A 26,793-nucleotide genomic window follows, 5' to 3' on the forward strand; every position below is an offset into this window, starting at 1 on the left:
CTCCACCTAACACAATTAACAGTTGCTCCTTGGTTAGTCAAAAATTAGATGCTACTGTTGTTTGCTTTCATCTAGGTTTTTACTTCCTGACTTTTATCTTGGCTACAGCTGCTTTTCTTGATCCCCACTTGCTATTTCGCCTCCTGTTACTGAACTGTTGCCCTGATACATACCATGTTTCCAGGTCTTTGGATGTTGCTGCTCTGCCCCCTTGCATATAAGGCAAGCAAATATAATATTAAAAAAATCCAAACTCAAACAAACAAATAAAACCCTAAACAAAATAAACACAAAAATCAGCAACAAAAACCCCTGCAAAATCCAAACAAAAAAACCCCCAGAACTCAAACCAAATAAAGAGTGAAATGTAATGCTTACAGTAAAAAAGAAAGACAAAACGTTAAGGACCACCATCAGTGTCTGAAAAATCAAACCACTCTAATTTCATCTTAATCTGTAGATGCAGTTGAGTCCTTGATTAATCTTCTGTAATAAGGATTTTTCCAATTAAAAACATGATTCTCTCACCTTAAGTGTATTTGTCTTAAAAAAACTAATGGTTTCAGAAAAACTTCTGGGAAGAGGTTAAAAAGTCACCACACAATATGATATATTACATAGAAAGAAAACACAGTATTTTTGAAGTGCTGGAAAGAGGTGTTAAGAGAATTAAGGACAAGTTGTGCTCAATTCAGTGTACACCTGTAATCAGTTCTCAGTAAGACTTTCTGTTTCCCAAGTGTTTAATAAGATGTGCTTAAAAGAATATAGCCTTTAACTGTAAGCTCCAGTAAGAAGAAAGGTATCAGATTTCTTGTCAGTCAGCAGATAGTTTGAAATCCTGCATCTTTTGAAGATCAACTTTAACTTTGTCTTCCTTAATGTTACATCTGTTTTCTGTAAGCAGAGTGGCATTGCAGATGCCAAAATTAACTGATGTCAAAGTGGTAGAGGTGAAAGTTTCTTGAGTACATAATGATAGAGGCACTATTTTACCTTCTCACAATGACACAGCTTGGAGAGGGCTAGGTCTGTCATGAAATATTCAGGATTGGCAGAGCTACAAAATAGTACCTTGAGCATATGGAATAGCAGTGAGACTTTAAATAAAATCTGTATCTTTATGCATTTCCTATGGGCTATTTTTGTAGTCATGTTAAGACACAGACTAACCAAGAAAGCTGGCAGTGGAAATAGAGGTGTGCTATGTATATTGATATTTCATGCCATGGTATGTTAGTTTTTTCAGAGTTAAGAACTTTTAAGGTTTTGGCTGGGTAGGGTACCAGTGGTTGGACTATTTGAAAGAGGAGACCAGCATCTGGACTAAGGGCCTAAGAATGTAGCTTGTAAATAAGAATCTGCACCCTGAATTTCCCTAGTTAATTGCTGTCTTCCTTCATATTCGGTGTTTACTGTCATTTAGATGCGCTGAAAGTTGTAGAAAGCTATCCTTACAACGTTTATTAGTGGCATAAGTGTACCTGCAAAACCTATTCCTGACTCTTGACAATCTGCCTTTGCAAAAGTATTTAAGCTTCAAAAAGAATTGTGCTTCAAGATGAAACAGTGACAATAAAAGCAAAGTAAGAGACTTTGCTCCATAAAGTTAGAAAAGGAAAGAGAGTTTTACAAGAATGTCAGTCAGTTTGCTCCTAAATCTCTTTGCTACTGTGATTTGTGCTTTTGAATCCAAACTTCTCAAAATCTCCAACTCCTATTACATCCATCATTCAACACATTGCCAATTGCAGAAGGAAGTGAAAGGGAAAATCTCATGCAAAATGGGTGTTTTATACCAAAGCAGATAAAAGTAATTGTGGGTTTGTCTTTTATTGGCTAATATACCACCTGAATCTTAGCCCCGATTAGAGACTGAGACCTCATAACACATATTTAAATACCCTTTCCATTTCTGGGTATTTTACCTATAAAAACATTTACAGCCATTTCTGCTTGTAAAGGTTAGAAAATACTGTTCCTCTTCCCCTGTGATGTTGTGCCTTCTGCTAAGAACTATTTATTCCAATGATATTTTTTTTTCCTCATGATTTGCTTGTTCAATCAGTTCTTGGTTTGCAAACATAAGGAAGGAAATTCTTCTCTATCACAGTATCTAAGCTGTGCTATGTCTTTCTACTTGAGCTGATGTTGATGGCTGGTGGCATTGCAGGGAGTTGAAAAAAAGGCTGGAAAAAGATTATTTATGTATTTATTTTCCCCTAAAGTGGTGTGACAGCAGGCATATCTTAATTTTCACAGACATTTTATAGTAGGAAAAAGAGAGTGAGAAATTGTCTCTTTCCTACCACTTTAGGCATTACTATTCAAGGCCGGGTTGGACAGAGCCTTGGGCAACACGGTGTAGCATGAGGCGTGCCTGCCCGTGGCAGGGGGCTGGAACTAGATGATCTTAAGGTCCTTTCTAACCCAAACCATTCTCTGATTCTATTGATGTCACTTTATGGTTAAAAGAATTAGTTCATTAACAATAGTTTAAACAAAAGGCAGTCGTTATCACTCTGATGTTTTTTCATTGCTGTATTGCTAGTTCCATAGGCCAAGTTTGGCATGCTGTTTGCAGTCTGCTGTTGATTATTACTGCACTGACAGTAATGTAGTGAAAGGTGCTGTTTAAGAAAAATGAAATTGATTTTGAGTTTGGAAAAGATCTCATACTCTCTGAATACTTTGTGAAGATCACTTCCTCCACTCTGAAATAAATTCTTTGTTTTCAAAGAGAGACCTCAATATTCACTAGAGTTGACCTCTATTGTAAATTTTGTCTAGTCAATACTACAAGAAAGTCTCTTTTCAGCTGTCCCTCTCACCATTAGGAAACTAGCTGGTAGCAAAACTGAGCTGTGAAAATAATGGCAAACTTAGAAATCAGAAAGAATGAAGCTGACAATAACAATGCTGTCAGTTCTTTCGGGCTATACATATTCTTCTCCTTCAGTGAGGCACTGGTCCAGTAATGAGTTTCACATTCATGCTACTATGTCTGAGAAGATCCATTTTATCACCCCACTGTTATACTTACTGAAATTTGCTTGTCCATTACTTCTTCATTTATTCTTTAAAAGAACATTTCACAGTAGCAAGTAGTTTTGGCTGATAGATGGAGTATATCCTGTGCTTATTTTTACTGGAGCTCTATAAAGATATCCTCCCACCCATTCACACTGTGCCTTAGGGTTAAAAATCTATCATGTTCCAAACCAACTCTGGAAGGTACATGAGGGGAAGCAACATACAGACTTCATTTGCTGGTATGGTGTTCTCTGGACCTTTGTCAAAGGAGAGTATTAGAAAGATGGACCTGTTGAGTGATTGAGTTCAACAACCTTTGTGTCTCTGTATTTTTATGACCCAGGCAGTGTTCAAGAGATAGCAATGCATTTCTAATAATGAAATATCAACTGATTGCAAATGTCAGAATTGTATTCACCATTCAAACATATTTAATTGATGAAAGTGCTTGAGTTTTGAAGTTAATAATATTAGGTACCTCAAATGCTTCTTTTTCATTGCTGCTTCTGGTGCCTTACAACGGCCCAGTTACTTGCAATTCATCAGTAGTATCTGAAAAGAAGTTTTATCAGGATTCTGCCAGAACTTCCTAATTAGGTGCGATTAAAATGTTCCACAGTGATAGCTAAGTTAAAAATGTCCTATTGTAAGCAACAACTAATGAAGCTTAGCTTTCTGGAGATCTGTCTTATGTTCCTGTGAAAGCAACTTAATTTCTTCATAAATCCCTCTGTTAAATTCCTATGTTTTCCACCCCATTGCCTTCACACTCCCCCACAACGTTCTTCAGGACATGCCCTGAATCTTCTATGATACTCTCTCCTCATGTTCACATTGTTCTCTGGGCAGGAGACAGCTGTACTTGACCAGGGTTGTGCATGTGCTGCAAGCAAGCAAACCAGACTGAAGAGTTGCTATTGCTCTGTTCTTCCCTTTATCCATCTGGAGATTTTCATAAAACTCAAGAAACCTCCCACTCCGAGCCACACCCCCCCAAAAAACCAACACCAAAATCAAAACCTCAAAACCACCAAAATGCATTCTGTCTTTGAGATCTCTTTCAGACTTCATGATTTGGCCAGTAACTAAGAATGTGGGAGAGTGTGACAGATGAACAGATGATGTGATTGTGTAAGTCTGCTTTCACTAAGAAAACAGGGTTGAAAAGCTCTGGGAGAGACTTGCTTATAGCTGACCTGCTACCTAGATCCACTGTGCCTGCCATGCTTGAACAGATGATTCAGCTTTCATTCCTCTGGCTCTGAGGCAGCTTGTCAGGAACATGGAAAAGTATGGAATTTTTAAGTGGGAGCAGACCAATTTTCAAAATTCTCTTTGAAACCCATCTGCTCCTCTGTGTTTCATGGGATTTTACCTTTTGTAAATATTTGTGCATTGATCAAAGAAAACAAAGAGGTGGCATACAAACATAAGACTGCCAGAGTTTGTAGAGTGAAGGAAACAGTCATTAAAGAAAAGATGACCATGTTGGGTGCAAGGTTCACTAAGGTATTCTGAGTAGTTTGACTGAAATCTCAAAGGAACAACAGAAGATAATCATAGAATCATAGATTGGTTTGGGTTAGAAAGGACCTTAAGATCATCTAGTTCTAACTCCCTACTACAGGCCAGGAGCACCTCACAGTAGACTCTGTCACCCAAGGCTCTGTCCAACCTGGTCTTGAACACTGCTAGGGATGGAGTATTTACCACTCCTTTGGGCAACCTGTTCAGCGCCTCACCGTCCTCACAGTAAAGAACTTCCTTATATCTGACCTGAGCTTCTCCTGTTTAAGTTTGAACCCATTACCGTTTGTCCTATCACTACAGCCCCTGATGAAGAATCCCTCCCCAGCACCCTTGTAGGCCCCTTTCAGATACTGGAAGGCTGTTACAATCATCTGAGGAGCCAAGAACATCTAGTAAAAAAAAATTTTCAAGGAAAATCATAGTATGGAAATTGCATCAATTTGAGAAGAAGTTATATATGTAACTGATTTATTTGGTTGTTTTGCAAATCATAAACTTGTTTAAGAGTTATTTTTTCTTATTACTTCACTTTTCTGGCTTGCATGGATTCACCCTCATCAAACTCAACAACACTCTTTTTCATAAGCTGTCTTGGAATGGCTTCTTCATTTAGCTGCAGGGTTGGGTAAAGCTTTTACAGCCTTCTTGCTGCTGATATACCTGTTTCATTTTATGATAAAGGAAAATTGCAGTAGAGCACACCATCTTTACTCCTTGTCCTCTAACCCAAATTACCATCCAGTTTCATGTTTATATCTCTGAATGTTCATGGCATCTAAAAGGAGATGAGAGCAATCATTCACACTTTTTATTCTGTTTGTAATTGGAGTGGGTTGTGATTTCCTTTTATGATTATTATTATAATACACATAGAAAATGCTGTCTAACCAGAAAGGACTTTATATAGGTCATCCTTACTCACCTTATCTCACCCTGCAATAGTTATTGGGGTGGGGGGGAAATAGTAAAAAATTGTAGCCCTGATGTTTATGAATCACATGTTATATAATTTGTGATATGTATAGAGCCCCTCTGCCATTTCTTCTGTTGAAAATATATCTCAGCATCTTAATTTAAGGTAGGTTGCAAAGAGAACAAAAAATACTCTGCACAGCTGAAAAGCTTTTTATCTCCCCATAGCTTTATTTTTATTAGGTTTTTTTATCTGTTCTCCTTATGTTTCCATACATCAGCAGCAGTATTGAATAATAATGGTAAATAATGTAGACTCAGCCAGAATTCCCTGTTAGGTATGTAGGCTCTAAACTCCTGAGCAGTATTCTTTGTGTGTGTGTGTGCATGTGCATGTGCAGCAGACCAGGGTGCTTTTTCCTCATTATTTTTTGTCTTGTTCTTCTTGCCTTGGTTGTAAAAGTTGTTTCTGATTCTTGGTAGCTGGTTGTTAGTCAGCTTTGCTGGTAGGCAAAAAACCCAGGTGAGTTAAAAAAAGTAGGAGATTAAAAATATATGTTCATACATTTCCTATGTTAAGTTATATTTAGCTGTAGAATAGTTCTGGTCTGATACTTCATGTGTATCATGTTAATAGAAACAGAGGTAACATACACAACTGAAATCATCACCCTATTAACCTCATAAACCAAAACATTTTTTGGTTTCTTTTCCACTAGATCTTGTCTCCCTTTAAAAATCCTTGTAGGTGATATGTGTGAATCGCCAATGGATGATTCCATACCAATGGATTTCATTTTTCTTTTCGGAAAACTGTCATTTCAGCACATGAGGGAAAGCAAAAAAGATCCAAGTCTTATCCCCAGTGCTAATACTGGCATCTTCTGTGTTTCTGGACAAAGAATTCTCTCTGCTTTTGCAAGGCACACAATAATTCATTCACTGATCAGAACATGCAGTTTGGCTCAGTTGAGCAGACAATACAAATGACTGCAGTTAACCCTTGGCTATAAGAGCAGAATTTAGCCTAGTGTTGGCAGAACACTTAAATGAATGCAGTGAGCTGCACGTGTGTTACTTCAATTATCTGAGTTCTAGAGGCTGTGCATGGCCACTGCAATTGTTTCTGCTAGTTAGATTTGGATATTGCTTACCCTTCTGGGGGTCCTAGTGGACGACAGGATGACCATGAGCCAACACTGTGCCCTTGTGGCCAAGAAGGCCAATGGCATCCTGGGGTGTATTAGAAGGGGGGTGGTTAGTAGGTTGAGAGAGGTCCTCCTTCCCCTCTACTCTGCCCTGGTGAGACCCCATCTGGTATATTGTGTCCAGTTCTGTGCCCCTCAGTTCAAGAAGGACAGGGAGCTGCTGGAGAGAGTCCAGCGCAGGGCAACAAAGATGATTAAGGGAGTGGAGCATCTCCCTTATGAGGAAAGACTGAGGGAGCTGGGTCTCTATAGTTTGGAGAAGAGGAGACTGAGGGGTGACCTTATTAGTGTCTATAAATATATAAAGGGGGAGTGTCACGAGGATGGAGCCAGGCTCTACTCAGTGGCAAACAATGATAGCACAAGGGGTAATGGGTACAAACTGGAACACAAGAGGTTCCACTTAAACTTGAGAAGAAACTTCTTCTCAGTGAGGGTGACGGAACACTGGAACAGGCTGCCCAGGGAGGTTGTGGAGTCTCCTTCCCTGGAGACATTCAAAGCCCGCCTGGACACATTCCTGTGTAACATTATCTAGGTGTTCCTGCTCCGGCAGGGGGATTGGACTAGATGATCTTTTGAGGTCCCTTCCAATCTCTAGCATACTGTGATACTGTGATATTGTGATTACGCCAGAACTGTGGGAAGGATTTGGAAAGTAGTTGAACAAGTGTGGGTAGCATTTTTATTTCCATATTGAACTTCTGATTGTATTGATTAGGCTCTGATTCTGTAACACTGTTCCTCACGATGCGATTATATTTCATTTTATCTTAACCCTTCCCAATTTTTTTTTTGTGTGCGTACCAATAGCTTTCTTAGATTGCAGAGGGGAAAAAAAATCACAAATTAGTTTTGCTATTTAAAAGGTGTGAATTCATAGATTCATAGAATTGCAGAATGGTTTGTGTTGGAAAGGACCTTAAGGTCATCTAGTTCTAACTCCCTACCATGGGCCAGGGACACCTCACACTAGACCATGTCACCCAAGGCTCTGTCCAGCCTGGTCTTGAATACTGTTAGGGAGGGAGCATTTACCACTTCTTTGGGAAACCTGTTCCCGTGCCTCACCACCCTCTCACATTAAAGAACTTAGAAATGCTTATACATTTTTCAGGGATAGTCTCTGAAGTTACTAGATGATCTTAAGGTCCCTTCCAACCCTAACTATTCTGTGATACTGTGATTCTAAGTTAATGTGTTAATTTTTTGCCCTAATTGCAAGTATTTTCAAACTCAGGCTGTAGTGATGTTATAGATAAAATATAAGAATTACAAAATAGGTCTGGACATTTAGTGAAGGCCTGTTGCATCGTGCATGAGGGTATTTGAGAAAGGGCAGGGAAAAGGCAGCAGAGGGATGTAGCCATTTGAAAGAAAAATCATACAGTTAAAAGAGTTAATTGTTGATCTGGTCACCTCTTTAGCCAGAAATTCAGGACTTGGTAATTCAGTATGCTTACTTTTGGTGATGCTTGCCTTTCATGTGTGGTATACATGAATCTGGCTTTAATTTGGATCAGGACTGATGCCTTTGAAGAGAATATCCTCATTATCTCTGGTGCTTTGGTTCCAAGCATGCCAGGCAGTTTGCTGTCAGAGAAAATGAAATTAGAAGATGTGCTCAGAGAACTCACCTCATGTGCCCTGATCAGTAATGAGCATTCAGGCCATAGGCTCAGGTTAAAAGTAATTCCAAAATAAATCCCTAAACCAGGTATCATCTGGTGACTGCATTCCCAGCACCAACAGCTTCCTTCTGCAGGCCTTCTACAGTGATCTGCACTAATGTACACTAACTGATGTTGGAGACAAGGCAATGAATTTAATTTGTGAGTGTGGCAGTGTGTGAGTGTGACATGTGGGAAATGGACTGATTTATTTATTTATTCTCTGAGTATTTCCTTGCTGAGATTTTCAGTCTTTTTCAGACGTGGAAAATGTCTGCATCCCCACAAATGAAAAGACTAGATTTATGAAAGTATTTGGAAGATAGAACCAACTTTATTTCCTGCCTTTTGATGAGCTAATATTTGAACTATGCATCATGACTTCCATGTATTTCTGTTATTATGGAAGCTTTTATACTTCTGTGGAGTTGCACTAAATTGTCTCTTTGGTCCAGGAATAAATGGAAAGGGTCAAGGTGCTTGAGAATTTCTCTTCTTTCTTGCCCTATTTAAGCTGCCTAAAAATCTCACCCTTTAAAAAAGTTCTTGGAGCTTCTAATGTCAAATGTTATTCACCTTAGTTACAAATGAGAGCCTTGGGGTCATGTCTTAATAAGGGTGGAATTGAACTAGAGGCAATTCTCAGAGTTCTCACTTGTTAAAGTGCAAAAAGTTTTGAGATAATTTTTAGGCATATCCTTATTTAGTCAAACTTACCATCTTTGAGTAATAAGAATGAAAAAGACTGTTAAAATTTGGTTACAAGATTCTCTCATGAGATTTGGCAAGACGGGTTTGCTACTGTAAGCCATAGAAATAGTTCTACTCAATGAGGAATGTATCATATAAACCCCCCACACCTATTTTTTCTTCCTATATCTCAAAAAAAAAAAAAGGCTTAATGTTAGAATTGGCAGGGGATTTTTTTTTTTTTTTTCAAGACTTCTTGTAGGATGTGTGATGCCATCCAGACTTAAAGGAAACTGTATGTTTTGTGCATCTCGTAGGTTATATGCCTGTATATTTTTTGCCTTTGGGAGTTTTGCAAAGGCATTGGGTGATACAATGGAAAGTTTGTTTTCTAGATTAACATTGAATATGGAGGATGTCAGACATGACTGTTTTGGTTTAATGTTATTATTTTATTAAGGTTTTGGTTATTTTAGACTGGAAATTGAGTGCATTAACATATTTCCTGAAAGACTCTGAAAACCCATGTTCACACAGTGGATTCATTTGCCTCATACTCTGTGCAGCCTGTCTAAGCTTTTAGATTCTTCCCTGGTCTAATTTTTTAAACCCTAAAGTTAAACCCCACTGTCTTTCCCCATCCTTCCCACAAGCTTGCTGAGCCAGTACAGCGAGAGGTATGGAGAGCTCTTCAAACCAAAATTCCCATGAATGAATGCCGGAGTTATTGCAAAGTGAGAGCCTGTGATAGCATTCAAGTAATAAAATTTGTGGTGGTAAACTGATTTTTAGTTGTTTCAGTATAAAATCACCAAGATTCTCACAGCTGCTCCCAAAAATAGGAATTATGCCCTCTTTAGGACTGTTTGCAGTTGTAAGAAAATATTATTCTGAATGTTTATCTTCTAAAAGGAGGCAGCATTTGCTTATTATGTTTCCTCTAAAGATTTCTTTTACAGTCTATCTTTTGTGGACTATATTTTATTGTGTGTACAAGTACTAAAAAAGGTTTTCCCTCTTTGGTAAACAATAATGTTTTCCAGATTCAAAGATAAATATACTAGTCATATATTTCCCAGATTTCTCAGAAAGTGAGACTAGGATAAAGTTATAAATCAGTCAATTGAAAAGTAATTTTTACCAGAAAGAAGTACCTTTTCCTTTGCTACTTCCACACAAAACTCTTTCAGAGTAAACCTTTTAGCAAAATGCCAATCACAGTTTCTCAAAATTGCTGAGTGATTACTGGGTGAACTAATGACATCAAATGGAGTAAGAAATGAGTTGTGGTCCATTACTCTAATTATGCCTTTTCATTAGAGCTGGAGCCTTGAACTTTACTGACCTATCTAACAGAAAGTAATGTGCTGTAGATGAATGTATCATACCTTCTCTCCTTGTCAGGCTTAGCTGTTGGGTTTTAATTTGCCACTTGCTCAAGTAACGTGAATGGTTCTTGCTGGTATGTCCTAAGTTTGTGATCACTGCTTAATACGTTGGGATATCTTTACGTGACAGAAATATTATTGACATTTTACAGGCTGAAAGAAGCTAGTACATGTAGGGTGAGCTCTCCAGAGATTAGTGTTGCACTCATAGTAGTCATGTCTAAGGGCCACAAAGCAAATCTGTGAACAAAATTAAGCAAACTGCTGCAAAAATAGGTTAAAACCACTCTGAGACAGCCCATCGATATTCACTCATATACAGATAGGTAGTGCCTGTTATTCTTAACACATCCAATCAACAGAACAAGAATGTGAAGATGGAGAGCAGCCATACTCCAAAACCAGATTATACAGCTTTTTACCAACAAAATCATTGCCTGGTCATCATTTCTCGTGATATATTATAGACATCAATAAATTCTCTTGTTCATCAGTAAGAAAAGCCTCTCTTTTCCTTAATAATTATTTTACATTATCATAACTTCAGACTAGTTTTACAAATGATTGCAGAGAGATATTGATATTAATATTGCAAACCTGACATAAATAAATCACTTGGGTGACTGTGAACTAAAATATTTTATGAAGTTCATAAGAAAATTTGTCAGCCTCTTATTGCAATTTTTTATTCTCTTCAGCATCAAAACTGGTCTGGCAACAAATATTAAATGTTTAGGGAAACAAAAATTCCTTACGGGTCTTTTTATAACACAGCAGGTCTCTGATAAATTAGGAAATTCCGTAATACCATGTCTGTTCCACTCACTATTAAACACAAGCACAAGGCAGGCTAGCTGAAATACTCATGTGAGCTATAGAACACTGCATGTTGGTGACAGGGAGATTCTTGAGGCATTTCAAAACTATAGTAATTACTGGAAAAGTGGTCACATTTCCTTTAAAGATTGCAGCAAACAGTCCTGGGGAACACAAAGTACAGTTTAGGGCCCTTAGCTGTATGATGTAGTGGTACCATAATTAGAAACACTGAACTCCAGAGCTTTCTGTATTTCAGGGCATCATAGATCACTATGATGACCAACAGGAAGGCTGTATTCAGGCAGCTCTGGGGTATGTCTGTATTATGTGATCTGGAGATTCCATGAGACACCAGTACCTTTAGACTATATGTGGTAAACCTGTGTAGGAATGCACAGTTTTACAGGAATTGCAGTCTTTTAAGGTAGCGGAATCTGGGATTTAGGCTGCCTGCTGAACTAAGGCACAGATCAGTCGCCCATAGCAGAGATGACCTAATTTTTGTGAAATGTTTGCACTTTTTAAAAGGAGCTGTCTTGTGCCTGTTCTCTGTTTGTTTAACCCCAGATTCTTTTGACAGGATGTGCTCCCTAAAATTAACAGGGTAAAATAAATACACTTTTGCATTGTTGTTAATAGCTTAAACTGTCAATAAAATCGGAAGAGCTGCCAGATTCCAGGCACTTTTCATACCCTAAAAATATGGTCCAGTTAAAAGAAAACTGCTTCAAATATTTCACAGAAAAAAAAAAAAAAATTAACTCTCAAGACCCCTAAACTCCAAGGAAACAAGCAAAGAAGTTAGGTTACCATCCTTCTTCCTTAATAGCTTTTGCCCTGTTGCCAGTACTGAAATCTGTCCTTTCTAGTATTTATCGCTTCTGTCACTAGAAGAAAATAGTGAACCCAATACTGAGACAAGGGAATAAATCCCTTGAAGGGCTGGAAGTTAAGTTGCAGCTGTGTTTTCTCTATTTCTTAATGTGAGTCTGTGGCTGCTTGCTGTAATACTAGGTAAATACTTGCAAATTCTAGCTCCATATGTTTAATTGTGAAGACCTGAGCATTCTGGCATCCAACTTTTTGTTGGCTAATTTTCATGCTGTTTTCTTGTAAGATATTTCTGACTTGGTTTTAGCTGGTAGTACTTTATGAATAGCTGTGCAAAGTAACAGTCTAGGCCAAACCCAAACTTGAACAAAGGCGTTGCTTCGCTATGTTACTCAGTGTGGCCAAATGTACTGAAGACTAAAAGAAAATGGTCAGTCATCTGGATATGCAGAAGAGAAGAAGCAGTGAATTAATTTACTGTGCTTCTCAGGTCACATCAGCTTGCTATATAGTTGATCAAATTTCTCAGTCATTTGTGTGAAAATGCCAAACTTTAGAAAGCTGTACAAAGGATGAGTAATCTGCCACGCATCTATAAAAGAGACAATATTCAATGCCTCTCAATGGGAGCCTGATAAATGACTTTAGAATTGCTTCCACTATAGGGTAAATCAGATTAACTACCTGTTACCCAAAAAATGCTGTGAGGGTACAATCTGCCAGGGACACTAAAAATATGTGCTTCTTGTGTATCATTTAAGGAAGAATCTTCAATCATTCATGGCCTGAATATCTGCACTAGTAAAAAGTTTTCAAGCAAACCTCAAAAACTAAAGAAAGTTATTGATTGTAACTGCTGCACACAACAGAAATTCTGTGAAGCAGGGGTTTTCACCTTAGTGCTTCTGAACTGGTAAGCTATTCACAGTGTCCAGTTCGCAGCTTCTGCTTGTGATCATTTGTCTGCTTTCTCATTCTATTTACAATGTATTCCTCTTTCCCAATGCCATCCATTCACAGTGCTGACAAGAAAAGTGCTCCACCAGAGTAGACATCAGCACTGTAAGAAATATCCTTTCAATTAACCCATGTCATGTGGGTTGTGTTTATTCTAGGGATAGGTAATTTGCTATTGAAGAAAGGCTTTTAAGCTATAATTCACAGTAAGAAATGAATGGGTGTGATGTTCTGCCATCAAGACAGTATCATATAAATAAAAAAAGGGAATGTCTGTGCTAAAAAAAGTAAGCTGAGCAACTGGGGAAGACTTTTTTCCTCCTTCTCTTCCGCACTGGTTTGTGGGTGACTTTGAGCAATCACATAACTAGAGAAAGGAGAGCTTACTCAGCATGGAGTATGACTTTTGTCAAATACCATATCCAGTAAGCACTAGACCTGTTTTTCTGGAATATGTTTGGCTCTGAGGATGAAAATACTCCAAATTGCAGTACTTACTAAGAAGGCTCCTCCCTGAGGCTATGTGGCTTGACCTTCGGAAATGTGGGTGGTGGTTAGCTGCTTATAGCCAGGACTTATTTGGAGATAGTATGGAAATGATGATAAGAAGAGTATTGAATGAATGGTAGACTGGAATGAAGGGTGGTAATAAACAAGGAGCAGTCCCAGAAAGAACTGGGATATCAGCGTCTTGATGACTGCAGATTTGTTCCTTGGCCTTTATAAGCCTCTGGAGCTGTCTGTGGTTTTGGAGAGGGAGAAATTAAAATTAGTTTCGTAAGTTTTGTAAATATTTAAAGGATTGTGTAGTTTTTGGGTGTCGTAAATTCTGGTGAAGCTTTCTGTGTTTCTAATGAGAAATATCAGAGGTTTGAGTTTCTTTTGCTCTAAAGAATATGTGTTACACATCCCTTAAAGTACTGTGTACATTGTTATTGCCTAACATTTGCCTTAGTAATGGTAACCCTGACATTATTTTCATAGTAGACTCTGGCACAAGTTTGCACTTTTTGCCTACATCCTACTCTATTTCTTGAAACATTGCGCCTTTATAACATTTTCTATTCTCTCTGTATTTCTAGTGTAAAAAGATTATAGTTAAAATGAAAACTGCTCCCTATGAGATTAATGTAACTTCAGATGGTGGTACAATATTTTACAGATTGTAGAGAATATTTGAACAGCATGGACTGTGCATTTAGAAATCAATTTCTTCTTGTTTCTTGCCACACAAGTGGTAGTCCTGCTGTCACTGGTTTGCATGTAAAAAGACTGGGAAGATGTTCTTTGTTTTAGGCAAACTTGCAAAGATGAAATGCTTCCTCTCAGCTTCCTACAGCATGCCCAGGCAGCAGTGGTAGTGCATGTTGTCTACTGTAATAAGTGTAATACATAACCATTATACTGCCATATCTTTATGCAGAAAATACTACTTTTTGGATGACTTGACAGTGATTCTTATATTCATATGATCAGAGCAGTTAGTGGTTTACTATTATTTTTGTCTTTAATGCTAAATGTAATATTTTGCATCTGGAGTTTTGACTTTTCCGATTGTCAATTCTCCAGGATACAGGGGAGAACTTAAAAAAAGCTAGGAGGATTAGCCAGGTTAATAACTGGTTAAAAGGGTGGTGTCACAGTCAGGGGTTTGGGTGTCTTGAACACGGGACCCAAGTCTGTAGGCCAGGTCTAGTGGGGGCTGGTGGAGCTGGTCTGATGATAAAGAAGGGAAAGAACAGTTTTGGTAGGAGGCTTGCCAGACTGGTCAAGGAGGCTTTAAACTAGATGTGTTGGGGGAGGGGGGCATCATTCCATCCCAACACACCCAGTCAGTTGCCAGCACCTATAATAAATGCTTGGAGCAATGTAGAGGTATTCCAGCCTCTCCAGCTGATGAGCCGGCTTCAGTTGGAGCTTGGCTCAGATGCCTCTATGCAAATGCCCGTAGCATGGGGAACAAACAAGAGGAATTAGAGATGTGTGCACGTCTACGGGGGTATGATATAATAGGCATCACAGGAACATGGTGGGATGGCTCCTATGACTGGAGTGCTGGAATGGAAGGTTACAGGCTCTTTAGAAAAGACAGGCCTGGCAGGCGGGGAGGGGGAGTCGCCCTTTATGTTAGGGATAGGCTGGAGAGTATGGAACTCTGTCTGGGGACAGGTGAGCAGTCCACAGAGAGTTTGTGGGTCAGGGTTAAAGGGAAAACAGCTATGGGGGACATTACTGTGGGGGTCTGTTACAGACCGCCTGATCAAGGAGAACCTGTGGATGAAGCACTCCATAGACAGATAGGAAAAGCCTCACACTCACAGGCCCTTGTTCTCATGGGTGACTTCAACCACCCTGACATCTGTTGGAAGGACGGTACAGCCTGGCACAAGCAATCCAGGAGGTTCCTCGATTGTGTAGAAGACAGCTTCCTTCTGCAAGTAATAGAGGAGCCAACAAGGAGAGGTGCCATGCTTGACCTCGTGCTCACCAACAGGGAAGGGCTGGTTGGAAATGTGATGCTCCAGGGCAGCCTTGGATGCAGCGATCATGAGATGCTCGAATTTGAGATCCTCAGGACAGTGAGAAGAGCATGCAGCAAGCTCACTGCCCTGGACTTCAAAAGAGCAGACTTTGGCCTCTTCAGGAACCTGCTTAGGAAGGTTCCATGGGATATAGCCCTAGAGGGCAGAGGGGCCCAAGACTGTTGGTCGATATTCAAGGATCACCTGCTGCAAGCTCAGGAGTGTTGCATCCCAACCAGAAGGAAGTGCAGCAGGAGGGCCAGGAGACCTCCTTGGATGGATAAGGAGCTCCTGAGGAAAATTCAAATGAAAAAAGAGGCTTATAATCAGTGGAAGCAAGGACAGGCGGCCTGGGAAGAGTACAGGGATGTTGTCCGGGAAGCTAGGGACCAGGTTAGGAAAGCTAAGGCCCAGTTAGAATTAAACTTGGCTAGGGATGTTAAAGATAGCAGGAAGGGATTCTACATGTACGTAGCAAATAAAAAACAGACTAGTGAGAACGTAGGCCCCCTCAGGAAGCTCTTGGGAGAACTGGCTACACAGGATTTGGAGAAGGCTGAGGTTCTGAATGACTTCTTTGCTTCGGTCTTCACTGCAAAGGCTCTGACCGCACCACCCAAGTCTTGGAAGGCAGATGCAGGACTGTGAGAATGAAGACCTTGGGCCCACTGTAGGAGCGGATCTGGTTCGAGACCATCTTAAAAATCTGAACATGCACAAGTCCATGGGTCCTGATGAGATCCATCCGCGGGTCCTGAAGGAGCTGGCGAATGAAGTTGCGAAGCCACTGGCCATCATATTTGAGAAATCATGGCAGTCAGGTGAAGTTCCCAAGGACTGGAAAAAGGGAAATATAACCCCCATTTTCAAGAAGGGGAAAATGGATGACCTGGGGAATTACAGACCAGTCAGTCTCACCTCTGTGCCTGGCAAAATCTTGGAGCAGATTCTCCTGGAAGGCATGCTAAGGCACATGAAAACAACAAGGTGCTTGGTGAAAGCCAGCATAAGCTTCACTAAGGGGAAATCCTGCCTGACCAATTTGGTGGCCTTCTATGATGGGGCTACAGAACTTATGGACAGGGGTAGAGCAGTTGATGTCATCTACCTGGACTTGTGCAAAGCATTCGACACTGTCCCACACGACATCCTTGTCTCTAAATTGGAGAGACATCCATTTGATGGATGGACCACTCAGTGGATAAAGAACTGGCTGGATGGCCGCACACAAAGAGTTGTGGTCAATGGCTCAGTGTCTGGCTGGAGACCAGTCACGAGTGGTGTCCCTCAGGGGTCGGTGTTGGGACCGGTCTTGTTCAACATCTTCGTCGCTGACATGGACTGTGGGATTGAGTGCACCCTCAGCAAGTTTGCCAATGACACCAAGCTCTGTGGTTTGGTTTTGATACCCTGGAGGGAAGGAATGCCATCCAGAGGGACCTTGACACGCTTGTGAGGTGGGCTGATGCCAACCTCATGAAGTTTAACCATGACGAGTGCAAGGTCCTACACCTGGGTCGGAGCAATCCCAGGCACAGCTACAGGTTGGGCAGAGAAGAGATTCAGAGCAGCCCTGTGGAGAAGGAATTGGGGGTGCTGGTCGATGAGAAAATGAACATGAGCCGGCTTCAGTGTGCGCTTGCAGGCCAGAAAGCCAACCGTATCCTGGGCTGCATCAAAAAGAGCGTGACCAGCAGGTCAAAGGAGGTGATCCTGCCCCTCTACTCTGCTCTTGTGAGACCTCACCTGGAGTATTGTGTGCAGTTCTGGTGTCCTCAACATAAAAAGGGCATGGAAGTGTTGGAACAAGTGCAGAGGAGGGCCACAAGGATGATCAGGGGACTGGAGCACCTCCCATATGAAGACAGGCTGAGAAAGTTGGGGCTGTTCAGCCTGGAGAAGAGAAGGCTGCATGGAAACCTCATAGCAGCCTTCCAGTATCTGAAGGGGGGCTATCGGCATGCTGAGGAGGGACTCTTCATTAGGGACTGTAGTGACAGGAGAAGGGGTAATGGGTTAAAACTTAAACAGGGGAAGTTTAGATTGGATATAAGGAGGAAATTCTTTCCTGTTAGGGTGGTGAGGCACTGGAATGGGTTGCCCAGGGAGGTTGTGAATGCTCCATTCCTGGCAGTGTTCAAGACCAGGTTGGACGAGGCCTTGGGTGATATGGTTTAGTGTGAGGTTGGCACTTGATCATCTTAAGGTCCTTTCCAACCCTAACTATTGTATGATTCTGTGATTTCAAAAGGAACGTAGCACCAATGTTCTTTCCACAGATTACATAGTAAGGTTGTCTATTACATATATAACTCCAGGCACAGCTTAGAAAGCATTGTAGGGGATTTCCTAATATGAAATGTATCTTTAATGTCTTAATAACCTTTTCCCAGACACACATTCATATACAGAAACCATTTTAGGAGAAGGAGGAGGCACAGGGTATAGTATCACAGTATCACACAGTATCACAGTATGCTAGAGATTGGAAGGGACCTGCTGTGAAAAGAGCTTTGCCCAACCAGCCACAATAACGTTTTGCTTTCTAGTCTGCATCCCCCTGCTGGAGCAGGAACACCTAGATAATGTTACACAGGAATGTGTCCAGGCGGGTTTTGAATGTCGCCAGGGAAGGAGACTCCACAACCTCCCTGGGCAGCCTGTTCCAGTGTTCCGTCACCCTCACTGAGAAGAAGTTTCTTCTCAAGTTTAAGTGGAACCTCTTGTGTTCCAGTTTGTACCCATTACCCCTTGTGCTACCATTGTTTGCCACTGAGTAGAGCCTGGCTCCATCCTCGTGACATTCCCCCTTTATATATTTATAGACACTAATAAGGTCACCCCTCAGTCTCCTCTTCTCCAAACTATAGAGACCCAGCTCCCTCAGTCTTTCCTCATAAGGGAGATGCTCCACTCCCTTAATCATCTTTGTTGCCCTGCGCTGGACTCTCTCCAGCAGGTCCCTGTCCTTCTTGAACTGAGGGGCCCAGAACTGGACACAATATTCCAGATGGGGTCTCACCAGGGCAGAGTAGAGGGGAAGGAGGACCTCTCTCGACCTACTAACCACCCCCCTTCTAATACATCCCAGGATGCCGTTGGCCTTCTTAGCCACAAGGGCACAGTGTTGGCTCATGGTCATCCTGTCGTCCACTAGGACCCCCAGGTCCCTCTCCCCTACACTGCTCTCTAACAGGTCGTTTCCCAACCTATACTGGAACCTGGGGTTGTTCCTGCCCAGATGCAGGACTCTAGACTTCCCGTTGTTATATTTCATCAAGTTATTCCCTGCCCAACTCTCCAGCCTGTCCAGGTCAGAAGCATAGTTAAAAATTGCATATTCAGAACAGTTGTCCAAGCATGGCAGTGTATTCTGCTCAGTTCAGCATAGATCATAGAATGGTTTGGTTTTGAAAGGACCTTAAGATCACGCTGTTCCAACCCCCTGCCATGGTCAGGGATGCCTCACACTAGACCAGGTTGCCCAAAGCCCTGTCCAACCTGGCCTTGAGCACTGCCAAAGATGGGGCAGCCACAGCTTCTCTGGGCAGCATGGCCTTGAACCCCACCAGCATCTTGGCAGGTTTTCTGGGAGGAAGTGGAAGAAATTTCTAGTACTTTTTTGTGGCTTGTGGATTAGTAATTCAGACAGGTATAGTGTGCTGGCTTTATGACTACAACCGTGCTGCATTTGGTCTCCAATCACCATAATATTATCCAGGCACTGTAAAAAAATCAGTGCAGACTGTTCAGGATGTTCAGCGCAAAAGAAAAGATGAGATTCATCTCCATTAATATAAAGATCCAAAAAAAAAATAATTTAAGAAAGCAGTACTTACTCTACTCTTTCTCTAAAACACTTACTCTCTTTCTCTACAGTGTCCAGAACCTTAAGTTGTATATTTAATGAAAAGATACTATCTGTTCCTTTAGAGTCAAAAAATTTTTTCTGACTTACATGACTAAAATGTAATAAATGTGATAAAAGCATCATAATAAATACAATGAACACGTATTTTTAACATAGACTATTAGATATTCAATAGCAAATTCCACCAAATATGGTGAAAGCTATGGTAGAATAGTGGACCTGGCAACATATGCAGCTGTAAGTTTAGTCGAAATGCATAGTTACTGGAAAGAGTTACTTGTTGACAACTTTGTCCATATCATTTGTCCTGCACAGTATGGAAAAGAAATGTACTTTTATCTTTTGTATATGCATTTTATGAACCTTAAGGAAAGAAAAAGTTAACAGACAAGCTTTTTTCGTTATCAAAATAACATGAGTTTGCAGGAAAGAGTTTCAGACTGAACATTTCTGCCAAATAAGTGACATTTTTCAACAGTCACTATATAGGATACACATTTCGTGATCTGCATCATTTTGAGCCCAGGAAAACAGCATAGGTGGAAAAGAGAGACTCTGACTTCCTTTGTTTAGCAGATTTATCTCTATCTGAGAGTGCTTCTGTCATGAATCCTTGCAGTGATGCAGAGCTGTTTTAATTCATTTCTTCTCAGACATCAGTCCAACGTCCCTGTGACTGAAGAAACAACAAAAGGGAACTGATCTTTCTAAAGGTTTCTTTAAAACATGCTATTTATAGGTTATATGCTTGTTAGCTATAAAGCTTTTTGAATGCACAAATGAAAGACCTTTTCTATCCTAATGCATTCAGGTAAGCAAGTACATTGACGACAAGGAGTGCTTAAAAAGGAGAAAAAAGAAATGCATGGTGGGGGGCAGAGTGAGGAGGTTAAGGGAGGGAGAATACTGAACAAATAAAGCCCTTAAGGTGGAAACTTGATTAGTGTAAGAGTTTCTTCCTGTTTTCTGACCTCCAAGCCTCATAGGTATTTTCTTCTTATGGGAAGAGAATATTAGAGGGAGTTGTCCAGCACAGCAGCACACCACCCCAGCAGGTAGCTACCCATGAACTCTCTCCTCCCAGCGTGCAAGCATTCTTCTTTGGTTTAACTTTTTTTGAATTTCACACATTATTTGGTGCTTACTGCATAATGCTGCAAAGTGAGTTTAATACTGATGATCGTGATAAAACTATCCTGAGTTCTCAACAGAACCCCTTTGCTCGAGAAGAAGGCTTCACCTCAATTTGCTCTGAAAGATACACATGAAGTTCCTTGTCTTTGCTTTCAAAGAATTTTGGAAATTTGAAGTACACACATGCAATAAGAATTTTAGCTTCTGGAACAGGAGCTCTGTTATCTTTTGCTTGGGTTGATAAGAACAGCTATACTACTTCAGTTGACAAGGGGGAAAGAGTTATCAATTTATTTTCTGATTTGTTTGAATGGTGAAGTTTTTCTTTGTTTTGCATTTTTTGACATGTTGACAATTTCAGGTACAAGTTATAACACTGTGCTTGTGTGCTTTGTGTGACACAATAAGCACATTCTGAATATTTCAGTGGGTATACAAAGTCCTCATTAGGAAGAAAAGCCCCCATGTGCTAGGCACTGACAAGCGTAAGCCGGAGTGGTCTTTTCTCCCCTTTCCCCCACAATTACTCTGTGAAAGATAGGATTTACCTAATAGCAATTATTCATATAGCTTCAGTGAACTAATACTGCCTGTTTGTGTAACTTCTACTCAAGCTACAATAAATGGAGCTCAGTTCTCAGCAGTTACTGTAGGGAACGGGATCCCCTTCCTTAAAAGGCCTCCATAAATATGGCTAATTTGTATGTGAACTGTGCTTCCTTGTTCTTAGTGGTTCCCAGTCTCAGTCTTGTGAGGATTTCTTCAGTTTTGTTCTCTTGTCATCTCTACCTCCCAGTACAGTTGCAAAAAGGAGTTTTACCATCTGGTCCAGCCCAGCAAACCTGTCTGTAGCACAGCATGCTGCCACTTGCAGGAGCTTTGCTTGAGCCAAATTTAGTGGTGTCATAAATGATGGAAATTACATACCAGTTAATCAGTGCAAGTCAGCATGAAGGCAATTTAGATACTAGTAAGTGTAGGTTATAATAGGAAAGAATCCAATTTAGGTATGTAACGTAATGGAATGTCATAGAACAAATCACTTTTGTCAGTGTTATATTTAGGCTCTAAAACCACTGTTTGGAAGACTGCATCTAATATCATTCAACATAATACAAGATTTGCCATATAAAACCTCCAAAAACGTAATAGTGGCAAAAAAGGAAGACCTTATTTTTAATGATGACCACAGTGACAAGCGCAAAACAAGGGAACACAAAAGGAGCTGAATGCATGGTGTATGAGATATGTGAAAAAGGAGGGAAGCATTACTACATATGTTACTTTTAGAATTCAGCAGACGTTTTGATCTTACTATAATTTTCTGATGAATTCTGCTTTTTGTTTCCATTTATGAACTGTTTCAGGATATTACTTTATGCTCTTAATTCCCCAGTTAAGTCAATTACTTTTACACATTCATTGAAACTAAGATGTTATTGAAAAAACAGGGATAGGAGGCCTGAAGTGGCCAAATTGAGCACACAGCATGTTAGGACTCAAAGACAAAAAATTTAGATTCTGCAAAAGGTGGATTTGTTTCACCCAACTTTAGGCATCTATTCCTTCTACAGACCCTGATGGGAAATCCATGCCTCCTAAGGGTGATTTATCCCTCCTTACTGCAGGTGCCTGAACCCAGCACTCCCTGTTGCTGAACCCAGCTTTCTCTCTCCATTCACTTAGAAGGAAGCTCTTTCATGGTGCCTTTCACATTTCCAGCCTGCAAAAGCCTATTTTAATCCAGTGTATCTCATCTATGACAATCTATTTTATGGCTAGTCTATTCCAGCCTTTAAGTACTGGTAGATAACTATGAATTAGGAATTTGTTAGGCTCAGGTTTACTTCCCTGAGCCAGAGGTCAGAAGGATGATAGAGGCTGTATCTACGTTAGCATGAATGTGGCATAATAAGAGCAGATCCGTGGAGTGAGGGCGATTAACTCACATGCCTTTTTAAGCATTTCCCTGTATGCTATTGTGAACCTCAAGCATAGCTGGTGAGAGCAGTGCAGGTCACAAGACCAGCCTGATGAAAGGAAGCGATGTTGTGATTTTGTGGGTTATGCTTAAGATCAAGCAAGAGTATTCGAACAGGGCTAGAACTTTTAAAGCTCTGTTATAATGTCATAAATATAATATATATATAAAAATATAAATAATAAATAATATAAATGTATATAATATAAATATAATATGTATAGATATAAATATATATATAATTAAAAATACATAATGTTATAAACGTTCTTTAATGCAGTGGAGGCCTTGCATGCTCCTTTTGATGAGGAAAACATTTATAGAAACCTCCTTATTTTGAGTGCTTTTCTCTTTGCTAATGCACAGAACAGGATTCCCTCCTACTTGTGTTTACGTTCAGTGATCCACTTGGATAACACATGTTGCCTCCATTTTGTTTTATGTCCGGGTTTCTGATGCTGCTTGGACGGGTGATTTTTAGAAAACACTGCCTCTCATACAGATCTGATTTAGCCTTTAGAAATAAAGATAAAAGCCTGTTCTTTTGGACAACCAAAAGCTGGAAAAGGACTATCACAGACTACACTTTGGGAACTCCTAGCATATAGAAACATCTTTTATTTTTCCTTTTTTCCCTATCCAAAATTTTTATGTCATTTATTCTCATCATCACTTTGTGTCACTGTAACAAACCAACTACAAGAAATTTGTGTTAAGCTTAGTTTTCAGTATTTAACAACTTTTCCAATCCCTTCTTTTAAACGGCACCTTCAGCAAATGGCCAGGGAGGTACTCTGTTTGTGACAAAATGATGGAAGAGAAACATGGTTAAAGCCAAATAACAGCAAAGGTCCACCTCAGGTGTTATTGTTGTAATGTCTGCCCAGGTGTGTAGTCAAAAAGACTGATTCATTTTTGGCATTTAGCTCTTTCCTGTGAAAGGTCTGTGTGAGCATTCATGATAAACGAAGCTGAGCTTTAACAAATGTTCACCACAAAGGAAAGTACAATCTTGTGAGTCACAGCCCAGCAGCAGGGAGAGGTCAAGGAGGAAATGTGCTCTATGCTGTGAACTTTTCATAGACTGACTCAAAAGCTGCATGGTCTGCAGTGGTTCAACTTCTTATGCATCTTTCCCTACTCTGTCATCTTATTGTGACTGAAGTTACTCTAATTCACTGTTATTTTATAGAGGAAAATGGGGTTATTATACAACTAAAAAACATAGCTGTTTAGAAAAAGAAATGGTAAGAAAGTTATAATTTCTTCTGGCACCAGCTGGTTTTATATAGGTCAAAATGAGATGAAAACTGAGGAGGTCAGCACTGAAAAGAGAAGTATGGTCAAGGTGCTGCTGCAGTGATGGTGACATCAGCTGTAACCTTTTGGGCCCTTACTTGTATCTTTAAAGATCTTGTTTCCCTCTTCAGTACATATGGGCCCGTTATATCCATGAATAGCTTTATTCTTTTCTTCAGTTTGGCTATTTCGTAGATGAAAACATCTGCTGCTTTCTTCCAGAGCTAAGCTTTTGTGTAAGATACGGCTTTCTCTCAGGTACCTATTTGAGTCTGTTTTCCAAGTTTTGTTTTGTTTTTTTTTTTCCTTTAACCTGGGGTTCCAGTCAAGGTTTTCACTGATTTAAATAAATAAATAGAAGGATTATCTGAAGGCCTATGCTACTTGTGATTGATTCTTAAAATAATTTCAAATAGTTTGGACTGGCCCTTATCCTCTTCCTTCTGCTGCATCTGTTAAAGTATTTAAACTAATAAAAACTTATTTGGGCATTTTCTGAAGGAAGTCACAGTTTCTGGTATCTTAAATGTCATTTTTGTATTTGCAGGCAGTATTTCAACTGGTGATCAACGGCTGTTGGTATATGTGTACAGATCTGAACTGTACACATATAACTGTGTGTCAGTTCCTGTATGATTTTCCACTGAGGATTGCTGGAAAACGTTATGCTCTATTTAGGCATGATAAAAAAATGTAAATCCTGTTGCCAGTCATCTGCCCATGCAGTAAGAATGTGGGTTGCTACTGCTCGGATCTTACATGTTCAGAGAGCTTTATTCCCGAGCCCTCCAAAAATGTGAATAATCTGTGTTGTTTAAAGGGTCATGGGCCAGGCTTACAGTGCTGAACATTATCTATCTTGTCACCATTTAATTTGTGTTGATTTAAATGGTTTATTATTTAAGGTTTATTGAGCACTCTACATCCTTAGCATTTGCTTTTTGGCTTGTTATTAATTTTTAAACACTGTGTTGGAAGGCTCTGTAATTGGTCCACTCCAATACTGCCAGTTACAGAAATGAAGTAACTGTGGAGGGCTCTCAATAAAGCAGCTGGTTATGTTTAGCTTAGAATCAACAGAATGTTTTTCCTGTGAGATGCCTAAAAACTTGGGTTTTTGTTTCTTTGTTTTGTATTTTTATTTAATTCTCTGAGCAAGGTTACTGAAAATAAAATGTTTGCTGGAGTATGTGCATTTTCCAAGCACAAGTTAAATGGCATCAGTTGGTAGTGCCATGGACTTTGTTAATTCTTTGAAAATGGTGAAATAGATGACCTCCGACTTCCTTCTTAGAAAGCTAGGTATATTTGCTTGTGTGGGTAAGGTATTACAGTGATGCTTTATTATCTCTAAAGGTAGAAAGTATTTCTGAAAAATGAGGTTTGTGATCCTGTTAACATATATGGAACTCTTGAGCAGACTCCAAAACGAGTTTAAACAGAATCTGCTGAGGGAATTAATCTGTTGTTATATGTGTCACAAATTTTCACTCTTGAGTCCAATCAACCCTTTCCATTTTTGTCTGGATTATGTTCTCTACATCTCAGTATGAAATACAGTGTATCAGATACTTCTATCTTGTGTATCTCTAGTCTTATAATCTAGAGAAAGACATGAGATTCTTTCTTATTTCTAGATATTCCACCCAAAACCCAAACACCTAAACTGACTGCATATATGTCCCTAGAAGGTTAAATATAAGCTGAACATCAACATTTGCAATAGACGATTCTCCCAAATGTGCTGTGCAACAGGACAAAGGGAAAAGGTCAGGGAGTTAAATTTATTGCTGCATTTGCAACCCAGTGAAGAGGAACTAAGAGTTTGCACAGCTCTAAACATTTGAAATGGATTTAGCCAGAATTCACACATTCTTCAGTCAGTAAGATTCAAGCTTTTTGACAAAAGGAATAGAACTATAGTGATTTTATCAGCTGCTTTAATATGGCTGCCACTCACAGTGTCAAAAGTACCTTAGGTATTGTAATGTGAGTATTTATCCAGTAAGGGCACTGAGGTTACTGGTTAATTGTATATGATACTCAGAACTCTGAGACTATAGCAACTGCTGCTTTTGATTTTTATCTAACTCCATAGATACAGATACGTGCTGAAAGCAGTTTTCTTCTACAAAGACACTAATGATTTTTAGTGCCTTGATTTATGGGCAATGTGAGGTATCCTGAAGTCTGATTATTTTTCAGTGGGTAGGATACTCAGCACTTTCTAGAATTCAGAGCTCCACAAGATTATCATTTGATGATTACTGAAACTGTTGGCTTATGATCATGATTTTAATAGGGAACTGCTCATCCAGCTATACAAGTCTTTTGAAAAATGCAAAGGCAGCATATCTTTCACGTGTTTGTTCTTTACCATAGTTCCATATGTTTACCCTTTCAGTCTCTTGCTCTCTGGATATGTACAATTTAACCTCTATTTGCTGTTTGCATCAGTGACAACAGAAGTTACTTCATGGTGCAGAGTAAATTCATTAATTAGTTTTGCTTTTCCCAAGGTCCATTAGAACATGACTGTGCTGTGTATTTGATGCTTCAGTGATGAATCCTTTTCCCTACTAGAAATGGTAATAGCACCTATTATTACTCTGTCTATTATTAGCTCTGCTAAGGTTTATTATTGACCATTTCAGTGGAGTCAGATGCTGAGCTTTGGCATTGTGTTGAGGTAAGGTGAGACTAAACCAAAAATCTGGTTTGGCTTCTATGTGAAAACATTGTGGAAGAAATACTATTCTGTTCACTAAAATTTTGAAGGATCTAAAACTAGAAAAGCTTTGGGATTGGCACTAGCAAAATGTGTCTCACTGTGAAGTATTCCAGAGATTCCAGAAATAATGCTTGTCCAAGTAAGTATAATGTAATGTTAAATTTTTCTGGGTCTCTTTTTGTCATAATGACTTTGTTCTAAAGACTTGATAGCATTC

Source organism: Pezoporus occidentalis, unplaced genomic scaffold, assembly GCF_034315485.1.
Source record: "Pezoporus occidentalis ecotype Australia unplaced genomic scaffold, CSIRO_AGI_Poc_V1 ctg164, whole genome shotgun sequence".
Classification (NCBI taxonomy): domain Eukaryota; kingdom Metazoa; phylum Chordata; class Aves; order Psittaciformes; family Psittacidae; genus Pezoporus; species Pezoporus occidentalis.